Source organism: Aplidium turbinatum, chromosome 3, assembly GCF_918807975.1.
Source record: "Aplidium turbinatum chromosome 3, kaAplTurb1.1, whole genome shotgun sequence".
Classification (NCBI taxonomy): Eukaryota; Metazoa; Chordata; class Ascidiacea; order Aplousobranchia; family Polyclinidae; genus Aplidium; species Aplidium turbinatum.
The window spans coordinates 9726331-9739578 of NC_137474.1; the positions used below are offsets into that span (position 1 = coordinate 9726331).

At 39.0% G+C, this 13248-nt stretch overlaps 1 pseudogene; it reads left to right on the top strand.

The window, feature by feature from the left end:
* Window positions 1–3854: 3854 nt before the first annotated feature.
* On the top strand, window positions 3855–4584 carry LOC145766526 (uncharacterized; annotated as a pseudogene).
* Window positions 4585–13248: the final 8664 nt, after the last annotated feature.

Genomic DNA, 13248 nt, shown 5'->3' on the forward strand with positions numbered 1-13248 from the left:
GGAATAAAACAAATGATGAAGTTACAAATAGTGTACGGAAACAAAACCAATAAAAGGAAAAGGTGGCAAAATCAAAGAAGTTTAAATCGTGCAAACGATGCAGGTGTAAAGATTACACAGATGAAAGCAAAGTAAGCACGATCACCAAACTTAACAGTTTAAAATAAAATACTGTCTTCACCTTAAATGAGATAAACAATTTTTGATTAAATTAACCAGGCGTTCCAACCACTTGGCTCCCACGTCATTTATCTTTTAACATTTTTTTGCTCGCTTCACTCATTCCCGCTTTGTTAACCCAACCGGCGGTATTGAGTACGCAGGCGTCATCAATCGACTTGAGGTGTTTTTTCACGTGCCTCTCAAAAGCTACTAAAATTGCCTCTCAAAATTAGAACCAGAAAATGACGCAATACTCCAAAGCAACTTGTAACTTACACTTCCAATTTTCATTTGATAAACAATTGGATGTAGAATGCGTTGTAAGAAAGGCAGGCCTACAAAAAGAAGTTGCAATAGTAAAAAGGAGAAAACTAAAAGACGTGGAACGAAACAGTGACAGACGAAATGATAAGGTGAGGTTTAACTGTTGATAGTGCGAATAACAGCAAGAAATAAAGGCTTCACTGCAGAAAAGCTAGACAAGCCTGATGATGTCCTAACCTTTACTGGCAATAATATGGATGATGATGAATTTGGTCAAACACAAAGTATGCGCTGCGATAAAAAAAAAACACACATTTGGGCTTACAAATGCACAAAATTGACCAAACTAAATTTTAGGTTACTGTACAAATTTGGCTTAGTAGAAACTACTTTGGTGGTCACAAATTTTGTATTTTCTATATCCGCTGCCGGGTTTTCGTTTGGACAGAGGCGTAAAAACATACCTTGTAACCTTTCAATGGTCGTTTACTGAGCAGTTTCTAACACATGTTCAGAATGACAAGGCAAAATCAGCTAAATATTAGGCCTACATTAGGTTTTTCAAAATGTTTGTTAACTTTTTGCCAGAAGCCTAAATCAATACGCCCCTATTTGGTCTTCCTAATTTAAGTTATTGCTAATTACTTTCGATAAAGTTGGTCTTATTAATGCTTAATCAATAAACATTAAAAATAATGTTTATCTGCAAATTTATTAAAACAAAATAAGATGATCAGTTGCTTGGTTAAATAAACCAATCAAACATAAACTGGGAACAGATCTCATTTTTAGACTGTCTGTCGGTCTACCTGGATTGAATGTAATTTTTCTATAATAAAGCATCGAATAAAAAATAGCCAAACAAGCACAAAAACATGAAGAAAATGTAGTAATGATACCAACTATGTTAGACTATCAAGCCAAGACAGATTTTTTTTATAAAAACAAACAGCACAGTATTAAATGTATAAAATCATTCCCTTTCATATTTATAAAAAATAGATACAAAACCACGGTCAGCAATATTTATTGACATGGACTGACGAGGCTGAAACGGTCTGGCACTATCAGGAGACAGCCTTTTTTTTGGAGACCACCGATTTTGTAATTTTTTGAAAATCCAGGACGGCTTCTGTTTATTCAGAGAATTTGTGGGGATCATTTAGGGGAAAGTGGTGTAAATTGGACTAGAGATATACATACAGAGATAGGCATAGTGGCCAATTCGTAAATCGACGTGAACATACAGAGATTGGCCATCCTTGTTTTGGAAAAAACCATAACAAAATCCGTGGTTTTATATCCCTACTGCATGTTCTTGGATTATGACTTAAAAGCAGAGCTGTGGAGTCGTTACCAAAAAGTTGTTTATTTTGTCACTCTTAATTGTGGATGTCAGATGCGCAAAATAGAATCTGCGTACGCTTTAATCCATGGGTGGGAAACGTGCGGGCCGCATGCGGCCCTTTGCCACTTTTTGTGTGGCCCTTCCTCTCCTTCCACTTATTTTCCAAGCTAACTCATATAACTGACATTCACCTACTGGATAGCTTGCGCCTATGCACATCAAGAATAGAACCATAACATTGACCAATTAGTTCAAAATATCCAACATCAACCTTCCCACTAACTACTATTCACATGTGTGCATATATTTCATACTTGCATGTACTTGCTCTGATTTTTTAATTGAAAGCTAAAAATAGGAACCAGTGTGGCCCCCAGTAAACATTACATTTTTCCAAATGGCCCTTGTGTTAAAAAGGTTGCCCACTCCTGCTTTAAACAGGTTTAGGTTAACAGCAAGTAGGTTTAGCAAGAGTTTCAGTTTTAGTGTTGAGGTTTAGCAAGAGTTTCAGTTTTAGTGTTGAGGTTTAGCAAGAGTTTAGCGATTAGGTTTAGCAAGAGTTACTTAGTGTTGAGGACGATTCCTATCATTTTATATTTTGCCCATTTTCTATTTACAATTAATTTTACCCTAACCGATGTGACAGTTATGCGCACCACTTCGTGGTTAGTGTCTCGTTCTTGCTTTTAGTGTGGTGTCCGGTCGCGCGGTGGTGGTAAGTAAACTTTAGTTTAAATTGCTTCCTATTGGTCAGTTACTGTTAAAATTATGCTGTTTGCCACTTGTTAACTACCACCGAAAACTAGACATAAAGTATTATCGCTTCTACATTATTAACAGTCTTGAGTCGGAAATCATAGCTGCTGCACCAAAATCATAGCATACAGAATCTGAATATAATATTAAACTGAAGCAAACGTTATATTAGCGGCAGCAGAAGTAGGCTAAAAGCAGTAGCGACAATAAAACTGATACATTGATATCTGACATCTAGTATACTGACATACTGAAACTGGTTTTTGCCACTGATTTTTTGCGACTGGTTTTTAACACTAATTTTTGCTACTGGTTTTTGATACTGATTTTAAAATCATGATTTAAGCTTCTTTAAGAAAGGTTCTAGTTTGGACCAGCGAATTTTACATACGATCATACAACGCAACACGACTGCAAATCTACATAACGATGAACCATGGTTGGAACTCGGCATAGCGCCTTACAAAAGGTTGATTACTGAATTGAATTCCTGAGACGTGCAAGGCAGTTCGCGGTATGTGCTTTCTGGGCCAGAACTTCTGGAACAATTCTAATGACGTGAAACGTGACGTCAGAGACAGAGCTCTCTGGCGCTACGGATAAGTTGTTTGTGTAACCCAGTTGTGAAGTTAACTCATTTTGTGTTGATATTGTAACTTGCTTAGTGTTGGGTTAACTCTTGTGTTGTGTTAATTATCTTAGATTTGTTAAAGTTGTGAAGACTTTGTTTAATAGTAAGCTCATAGTTAGTGCTTATCTTGTGTTTGCTAGTGGTGTAGCCTAATTCAGCGAACTTGGTTGAATGCACCAAAGTCAGCATAACTATAATCTTAGATCTCGTGTTACCTATCAGTGTAAGAACATGTCGGAGCAATCTGACACGAGCAACAATGTGGTTGTTGAAAGTGACAATGGGGCTGTACTCGGTGTGAGTTCTGTGGCCAGCCATTCAAGTATCAGTGAGCAAAGTGGTTCTGGGGTGGTAAATGTGAATAAACAAGTGTCTTCATCCAAGGAATTGTCCTTGCTGATGAAAGGATTTTTAGGTGTGGAGAAAAAAATGTGTGAATTTAAGCATGAGATGTGGAATGCAATTAACCAACCAGATGCCGATGAGTTGGTTGACGAGTTAATCCTTGCTAAATGATAGAAAAGTATTGAGAGGTATATTTTAGCCTTCACATTTAACTTTTTGTTGACATAGGCTATACTGATAAGTATGCCTATTAACTTTAGCAGTGAATATTCTGCTATTTGTAACACAGTTAATCAAACAGTCAAATTGTCATTTCGTGATCCTTCTGATCTTGAACTTGGTACAAACATGACCTCAAGAACTGAGCGTAAAAGCAAAGGAGTGTATGGAAAGTGGGATGAAGAAGCGATGCGACATGCAATAGAGGCTGTAAGAAATGGTATAACGGGTACAAAAAAAAGCAGCCAAACAGTTTGATGCCCCCAAAACGACTCCTCTTATAAGACTGAAAAACATGAACAAGATTGCTCTTGGCGGCTGCGAGATATTAAGAAGATCTCCTGACTTACCGAAAGAGATTAAAAACCAAATCGGCCAAGCATATTGAAGATATGGAGTCCAGATTTTATGTCTTGACATTGATGGACCTTCAAAAGCTTGCATTCCGAATTACAGAAGCAAATAACATTTCTACTAGATTCAACAAAGAAAAGAAAATTGCTGGCTATGAATGGGAGAAAGAATTTCTAAAAAGGCATCAAAAAATATCTCTTCGATCCCCTGAGGCAACGTCACTAGCGAAAGCATCCGGATTTAACAAACCACCGATAGCTAATTTTTTGAACTCATACATGAAATTCATGAAAAAAACACCTTAAGTGCTGCTAGAATTTATAATATGGACGAATCTGGCATAAACGTTGTTCAGAAATTGTCAAAAGTTTTGGCTAAGAAGGGAAAACATCAAGTTGGCTCGATAACTAGTCAAGAGCGAGAACAGAATGTGACATTTATTTGCTGCATGAGTGCAGCAGGACATTTGTCTTACCAGGTTTCATCTTTCCACGAGTGGGTATGAAGGATGAGTTGCAGGATGGAGCTCTACCAGGAAGCATGTTCACTTGTCAAGTGAGTTATGTTTAAGTGTTTAGCAATCCTACCAGGCAAAACCCATCTTTTCCATGTTGATGCTATGTGTGCCGACATTGAATCTATGTAGCCTATAAAACTGGTGGTTATTCCCACTGAGATGCTGAAGATGTCAAATTTTATATACTATTTAGGTTTGCTAGTGTTTTTAAATGTTTCAACCAATTATAAGCTATGCTTACTTGCTTATTGCTAATTGGTACTGACAATTATTTTTTTTCTTCTTTTTTTTTTTCGATTGAATAAAGTAGGTTGCTCTTTGCATCATGACTGAGGATGCATCTCGCAGAAATAGTAACTCTACAGACCACCAAGTCAGGGTCCCAGTGTCCACAGAGCAGGACGATGACTTTTTCAAGAATTTTCATTACGAGTTTTCAGAACAGAAAAGCTACACTCCTTCTGTTCGATCGGTTGCGTCAACAACAGCTTCCGAAAGGGTACGTCGTCAAGCTAAATTAGATAGAGAGCTTGTGCTGGCTAATCTATTGTCAATAGATAGTCAAAATAAATTTGACCTCAAAGTGTCCCAAAAGAAAACCCAATTGCGACAAGAGAAAGCCGCATTGGAAAAAAAGCAACATTTGCAGATGCAGCTTCTGGATAGTCAACAAAAGAGATTAGAAGCTTTATCTGCTCATCGAAAGGCAGAAGCAGCAGACAGAGTAACGGTCCTGACATTTTCCAGCCTGATTTGTTAAATGAACATGAGCCTGAAGTTAAATCGGGAAGAGAATTTCTATCCCCACCTATTCTCAGGGCATATGTTTCTTTATGTTCACGGTCGCCTGGTGAACCTGTTCCTTTCACTAGTCCTATGAACGTTGCGACCTCAGTTGGCAGCAATCTTAGCGTTTCCGACACGTTCTTGGCTACGCCGACATATCCTTCGTGTTGTTCAGGTAAACTTGCAAGGAAAGGGTCAAGTTATGTGTTGAAGTTGAAGCCCTTGTTGTTGAAGCCCCAGAAAGGAAAACTTTGCCATAAACTACGTTAATAGGTCTAATACCTTTCATGTGTCTGGTGAACCTTTTCAAGTTTCTCAGACATTTGTGACTTCAAACCAAGGACAAAGATTCTCTCCGCCATGGAGACAATTTGCCAGGTCAGAATGCGCCACCTTTCACAAGGACCCAAAATCACATTGTACCTTTGTGATTGTGAGGTTCTTTACTGAAAACGTAGACGGTAAAAACTACAGCTATCAGCAAAGGTTAGCTATGCTTCTACAACACACCGAGGGTGCGGCTAAAGAAGCAGTTGCGCACTGTAGTTCAATTTTGTCGTCCGAAAGGGGCTACCAAGAAGCGCGCAAAGTGTTGCACAAACGGTTTGGCAAACCGCTGAGGCATTTCAGTGTAGTCTAATGAAAGCGCTAAATATTAGGAAAGCGAGCAAATTAGACACTTCAAATTTCTCTAATCGGTTAAAAAGATGTCTAATGACGTTGGAAGAGGTAGGCGACTACACCGACCTTAGCAGCATCGATTGCTTGCAAAAATTGGCAGAAAAGTTACCCTCTTCGATGTTTGAACAGTGGAAGGTCAGATATGCAACAATTTACAATAACGAAGACTGAAGAGCGTAAACCAAACTTTAAAGATTTTGTTGTGTTTGTAGAGGAAAAATCTAAACTTCTTCAAGCTTACCCGGAAGAGTTTACCTTTTTAAATTCAGCTTCAAGCAAGGGACGGAGTGACAATGACTTCTCGAAACGAAAGCTATGTGCGACCGACGACTGTCTCTGTTAGTAACCCACATAGCAACAATGCAAAGCAGCAAGCTTATAGAAAACCCTCCATCAATGATTTCCCACGATGTTTACAATGCGAGTATTGCTCAAAAGGACACGCTACATACAATTGCAGAGATCTTGGCAAACTACCCATCCAAGAAAGAATGGAATTTTTCAAAAGAAAGAAGTTATGCTTTGTATGTCTCGGGCTCTCGGCCCTCACTTTAGCAGTAACTGCAAAAGTAACTATTTATGCACTGTAACAGACTGCGGCAAAACAGCCGTATTTTACACAGGTCTCAGCCCGTCAAGGAAGGCAATTTCAAAGAGGCCTCTTCAAAGAAGAAGGAGCAAGACACTACAAGTTTCTATTGTTCCAAACAAGTGTCATAAGGATTTCGAACCTGTGAAAGTTACAGCCGGAAAAAAGGTGATTGAGACTTATGTTTTCTTGGATAATGGGTCTGAAACGTTGTTTTGCGATGAGCAGCCAATATGCCAACTTGGCAAATGTGGCAAACCAGTAAAAGTCAGCGTTTTGACTTTAACAAAGGAACTATCTCCACTAAAACGGTTTCATGTAGACATGACCGTGGAAGGGATTGCAAGTGAAACGTCGAAGTTTCATTTAATTACATAATTTGTGTAAAACAATTGCCTATTCATTATTCAACCTTACAAAACATTAAGCAAAGCTGACTTGGAGAAACTGCCTCTGATCGAGGTTCGGGTTTCTATGCTAATCGGGCTTGACTGTTCAAACGTGCACAGGATTCTGGAAATGAAAGTAGGCGATGGAAAACAACCAAACGCCGTTCTCACACCTTTCGGTTGGTTTTTGCTGGGCCCCGCTTTAGAAAGCAATCGAAAGGATGGATTGCAGTACTATTTTATTCAAATGGACAATCACGTCGATGAAGAAATACAAAGGTCATTGTTTCGGGACTTCGAGCCGAATAATGTGCTGCGTCCCACGTCCAAAGAAGACAGGAATGTCTTCAAATTGCTTGAAGATCAAGTTACCCACACCCAAGGTCAGTACTATTCACCAATGTCTTGGAGAAAGGATGCCGTCTTGCCTGACGGAAGCCGACATATGGCTTCCAAACGATTGTGTTCTTTGAAAAGGCGCTTAAAAAGAAATGACGTACTTCGATCAAATTCAGTCTTAAGTAGATAAGGGATACGCCGAAGAAATGCCAGTCGACGCTATATGCCAAGGACCAGAGTGGTATCTTCCTCATCACCCTGTGCTTAACCCTTGGAAGCCCGATCAGGTGAGGTTTGTGTTTGACTGTGCTGCTAAGTGCTAAACACTATGGCACATGCTTAAATAATGCCTTAATGCAGGGTCCTGACTTGGTTAACCCATTGGTTGGTGTTTTATCGTGCTTCCGCCGGAAGCCTATTGCGCTGGTCGCTGACGTGCAAGTTATGTCTTGCTATTTTCATGTGTCTACGATATACTGGGTGGTAACGTTTGTACATTAAAGTTCTCATTTGTTTTATACTTCTCATGTATGGGTGTGAGTTCACGGGCGGAACTAGGAATTCATTTTCAACACAACAATGTGTGTTTCCTCACACCTATATAGTGAGAGAATTTGATATTATCAATAAACCCTGTCAAGGAACGAATGTTGACCCAGAAGTAATTTCAAAAGCTACACCTCTATTATCTTTCTCTTAAAAGAAGAGTTTCAGATGTTGATAGGAGGGAATATACCCTTAACAGGATAGACTTTGGCAGCCTGTTCCAAAGTGAAGCACTGCGTTTGTGCAACAGCAATCAACAGTTTGGAAATCAGGTCGATTGTGTGCAAGACATGTGCAAACAATTTCTTGTTGCTTTAATTGCTCAAGTAAAAGCAAGTTTACCAGACAACAAAGAAATTTTTAATGGCCTTGCCTTCTTGAAACCCTCCAAAATTTTATCCCATATAGAACGTCTTGCTTTCAATCAGTTCCAATTCCAACATCTGCTGTTTAATACAATTGCATTGGATGAACAAAACCGGAAAATTTTTCTTCAGTCTTGGCATGAAGAACCTACTTTCTAAGTAGGTTCTTCATGCCTAAGATAGTGTTATCTGGCACCCGGCCAGATAACACTATCGAGTTATGGGCAAAAATTCATGAATTTAAGGATGGACTGGTTCCTACCCTTATAAAAGTCTGGCTATATATACCTTGGCTTGCTTAAGTTCTCTAGTATCCAATGCATTTGTCGAACGCGAGTTCTCATATGTCAATGCTATCAAGACTGATAATCGAGATAATCGAAGTCCTATGGGAATCAAAGTGCTTCAAGCAGTAACATGAATTCGCAACTCTTTGATGATAAAGAACAAATGCTGTAAAGATCTGGTCATCACAAAAGAAATGTTGGCCAGGTTTTAAACAGACATGTAAGCTTATTGATTTCAATGGATTAATTCCGAGGGCGCTATTTCACCACCTGTGCATTGTATAGCATTTGATAGCAAGTACAGTATAAATACGTTGTGTTTTATTGCTGTCTGTTGGGACATAAATGTCCCAATCCCGACCCCGTGGGACTCAAATTGTGGATTTTTCTTCACTGTTATATGTACAAATTTCATTGTTATATTTAGATTTGCAGAGTTCGATCATAACGCTAGTCTGCTAGCCAATGGCTAGTGAAAATTTGCGCGAACTAGTAGAAATGTTGCAGTAGCCTACTAGTCCGATTGGCTAGTGAAAATATTCGCCGGTGAAAAGTTTTGGTTTACAAAATCGCGATTGGCGACGTCACTCTGAAATACTGCAAAACTTTGTTTGCCAGAGGCAAAATTGCACAAAGAAGGCTGCAAAGTCGGTCAACTGACCACGTGACTACTTTTTTCTCGCAACTTTGCTAGACACGACACGTGGTAGTAGTGAGCACGCCAGCACAGAAAAGCCAGCATCCCAGCAAGCAGCAGTTAGCGAAATTAACGTTTTTTGTTGATATATCGATATATTGTTGGCTTTGCAGCTGCTAGTTACAATCACTCAGAGAAAAGCTTCAATTTTATTAATCTTTAGTCCTTAGTTTGTTAGAATGTCAATGTGAAAATATTTGTCAGGAGGTTCGAATCCAAATGAAAAGAGGAAGAGAACAGATAATAAGGAGGAAACACGAAAAAGAGCAAGAGATCAAGTTTATGAAAACCAAAAACGGCTAAGGAATTTTAAAATGGCATGGAAATCTCGATTTCCATGGTTGAATTATGACAAAGAAAGCAACATGATGTTCTGTAGAATCTGTCAGAAGCATTCCGAATTTTCTGCGGCGGGATACAAGAATGCCTTTAAAGATGGGACTGACAATTTTAAATTAGAGTCAACCAAATCCCATCGGTAGACACTTTTACGTATTGCACTGCCCGAAAAGGTAACCGCAACCATGCGTGACATACGACATCGCTGACGTTGGTAGCGCTATCATGCGTGACATGACTCAACACGTGATTAACTGGTCGTCTTTATCGAAAGATTTTGATACAAAGAAATTTAACTGCATGCATCGCCACAACCAACATTGCCTAATAGTTAGGGCAGAGGAGTAATAATTTCGATTGCATGGGTTCGATTCCCACCCTCTGCTAATACTATTTTTTCTTCTTCAACTGAACTGAGTGCAAGAAGAATCGTAGTGACTGCAAACAATGGAGTTTATGAGAAAAGTTGTGACTAAAACACCAGTAATGTCATATACGATACGCATGGTTGCGGTTGCCTCTTCGGGCAGTGCAGTACGTAAAAGTGCCTACCAATCCCATCAGCAGAGTGAGTCACACAAGAAGGCTGCCGTCAGAGAAAATGTCCTAAATTTACCTCCACATGGAAATCTCGATTTCCATGGTTGAATTATGACGAAGAAAGCATCATGATGTCCTGTAGAATCTGTCAGAAGCATTCCGAATTTTCTGCGGCGGGATACAAGAATGCCTTTAAAGATGGGACTGACAATTTTAAATTAGAGTCAACCAAATCCCATCAGCAGAGTGAGTCATACAAGGCTGCCGTCAGAGAAAATGTCCTAAACTTACCTCCACGTGCCAGCCTGGGTGAAATCATGCTGGACAAGATTAACAAGCAAGAGGTGGATCGTTTGGATAAACTTTTTAGGCAAAAGTTTAGTGTCCATGAAATAATTGAGAATATATTGTTACATCGTGTTACTTCACTAAATGATTGATGTTCAATTGGGCTAACATGTAATGTTCCATTGACTGTATATTTTAAATCCTGCCACGCGATTGCAAGACATTATACCTTATGCCGACATTACGTGGATGTCCAATCTTGATGAAGCTAAAGGCATTGATGTTGGGTCCACATATCGGAATGACAAGCAGGCCGAGAAGTTCATTCATTTCATAGCTCAGGTGGAGCGGAATCTGCTCTCGAAAGAGATCAAAAGGGCCAAATTCTTGTCTGTTATATCTGATGGCACAACGGATGCTTCCATTCAGGAAGCAGAAATTGTGTACATCAGATTTGCACAGCAAGGAGTGATAACATGCCAGTTTGTGGCAATTGAAAATGTGGACAAAGCTGATGCCAAGTCGATCACTACAGTCATCATCAATTCAGTAACCCCTCTTGCTAGTGACGAAGGTGATGATAAATCATGACTGAAACAGCTGGTAGCTCTTGGTGCAGATGGGGCAGCCGTTATGTTAGGCAAAAAAACGGAGTTTCAGCCATCTTGCGCCATCAACTACCAGCACTGCAGTCCATACACTGCTTTGCCAACAGGCTAGAGTTGGCGTACAAGGATGCTCTCAAGTCTTGTCCACTGTACACTAGCTTGAGTGCTTTACTGTTGAGCCTCTATTTGTTTTATCACAATAGTGCTCTCAACAGGAGCAATCTGAAAAATACTTGTAAAGCACTGGGGCAAAGTGTAGTCGTACCAAGTTGTGTAGGAGGTACGAGGTGGATGGCTCACGTGGAGCGAGGAATGAAGAACATGATTTCTGGCTACCAGGCAATCACGACACACCTTCATACGTCATCCAGACATGTGAAAAGTCAGTAAACTGGTCGGACTAGTAAAAAATCGTGCGAGCTAGTGAAAACAGGGAGCAACTAGTCCGGTCGGCTAGTGAAAAAAAAAGTTAAGATTGACCCCTGATTTGGTATTGATCTGTCCTGATATTGGAAAAAAATTTATATGTTTTGCTTAAAGAAACCTGGCAACCCAGGTAGTGAAAGTTAGCCACCCATCTACTGCTCTAAAAGTAAGTTTATCAGTTTTTACTTTGATGACATAACTGTTCTACAACTATCAGTGTTTTGCTTGAACTGATTTCTATTGAAATATGTGTTCTCTTAGTCTTTTTTCATCAACAAATGTTTTACTGTTACACCGGTGTCACTCCGGCTTTCTTGCATTACATATTAGTAGATAAGCATGTGATAATTTAGACACAGTATTTTTAGTTAGTATTTATGATATAGTATATTTTGTACTGAAAATGTGATATGGTATTTCTACATGATGACATGGCTAACACGTGTGCTATAAGAAAGCTTTTTTGTTGTTAAATCACATAGGCCTACATGCTGTAAATTGTAAATTAGAACTAATTATTTAATTAGTTAAAATAGATTTTTGTTAAAAAAATTGATTGTAGGGCTAGTTTTGAGTTGTAATAATAGGCCAATTGAGTAAAAATGAAAATTGTTTTTCTATAGGAACATCCTAAAAGCATTTTCAATTTCCAATAGGCAACATTATGGCTTCTCGGAATCATGTGAGCATGGAGTATATATATATTGGAAATGATAAATGAAGATGAAAGTGAGGTTGAAGAATTTGCGGAAGATAGTGACTCAGATGACGCCTGTTGTCAAGATTCAATTTATCACAATGTGAAGAGATTTGATGAACTTGGAAATACTGCAGATCGACCTCGAAGTGGAAGATCACAAACTGCTAGGACTCCAAAGCTCGTGTTAGGCGTAACCCAAAGAGATCCAAGAGGAGAAGGCTCATGACATGGATGTGGGTGAAAAAAACATGAGAAGAATTGTTAAAACTGAGTTGAAGTTGTCGCCTTTCAAAATGCAAACCTGCCAGCACCTCACGGATCTCCAAAAAGAAAAATGATTGACTCGAGCAAAGATTCTCCTCAACAAACTGAAAGATGATATGGACACAGATGAAATCATTTTTTCTGATGAGAAATCGTTCACAGTTCACTGACCTGAACTGACACTAGTGATGATGATCATCCTCTGTCTCACTTGATTCCACAAACAGCAAGCAATTCATCCTACAGATCAAGTGCATCCTATCAGAGGAAAAAGAAAAATTTCGTTCCACTTAATACTACTTTTACAGGCCCTACGATCCAAACTCCTGATGATGAACTGTTAAAATCTCCATTTGAATGTTTTCAGCAATTTATAACTTCTGCTATGATTGAAAACTTGGTGGAGAGCACAAATTTGTACAGAGTACAAAAGTCTGGAAAAAATGTAAATACAAATACGAAAGAAATTGAACAAGTGATAGGTATGTATTTTCAAATGGGACTCGTCAGAATGGGAAATGTAAAGCAGTATTGGGAACATGATACTAACCATGAATCGGTATCCAGTGTGATGCCTCGTAATAGATTTCAGGAGCTATTGACTTTGCTTCACTTTTTGACAATACTGGGGTTTCAGATAATGATAAAAAAACAAGCATTGGAAATTAAGGCCATGGTTCACTGGCGTCAAGGAGCAATGTTTGAAAATTACACCTGAAGAACATTGCTCAATTGATGAAATGATGTGCCAATATAGGGAGCAGACCAGCCCTATCAAACCATGCATCAAGAGCAAACCTCACCCATG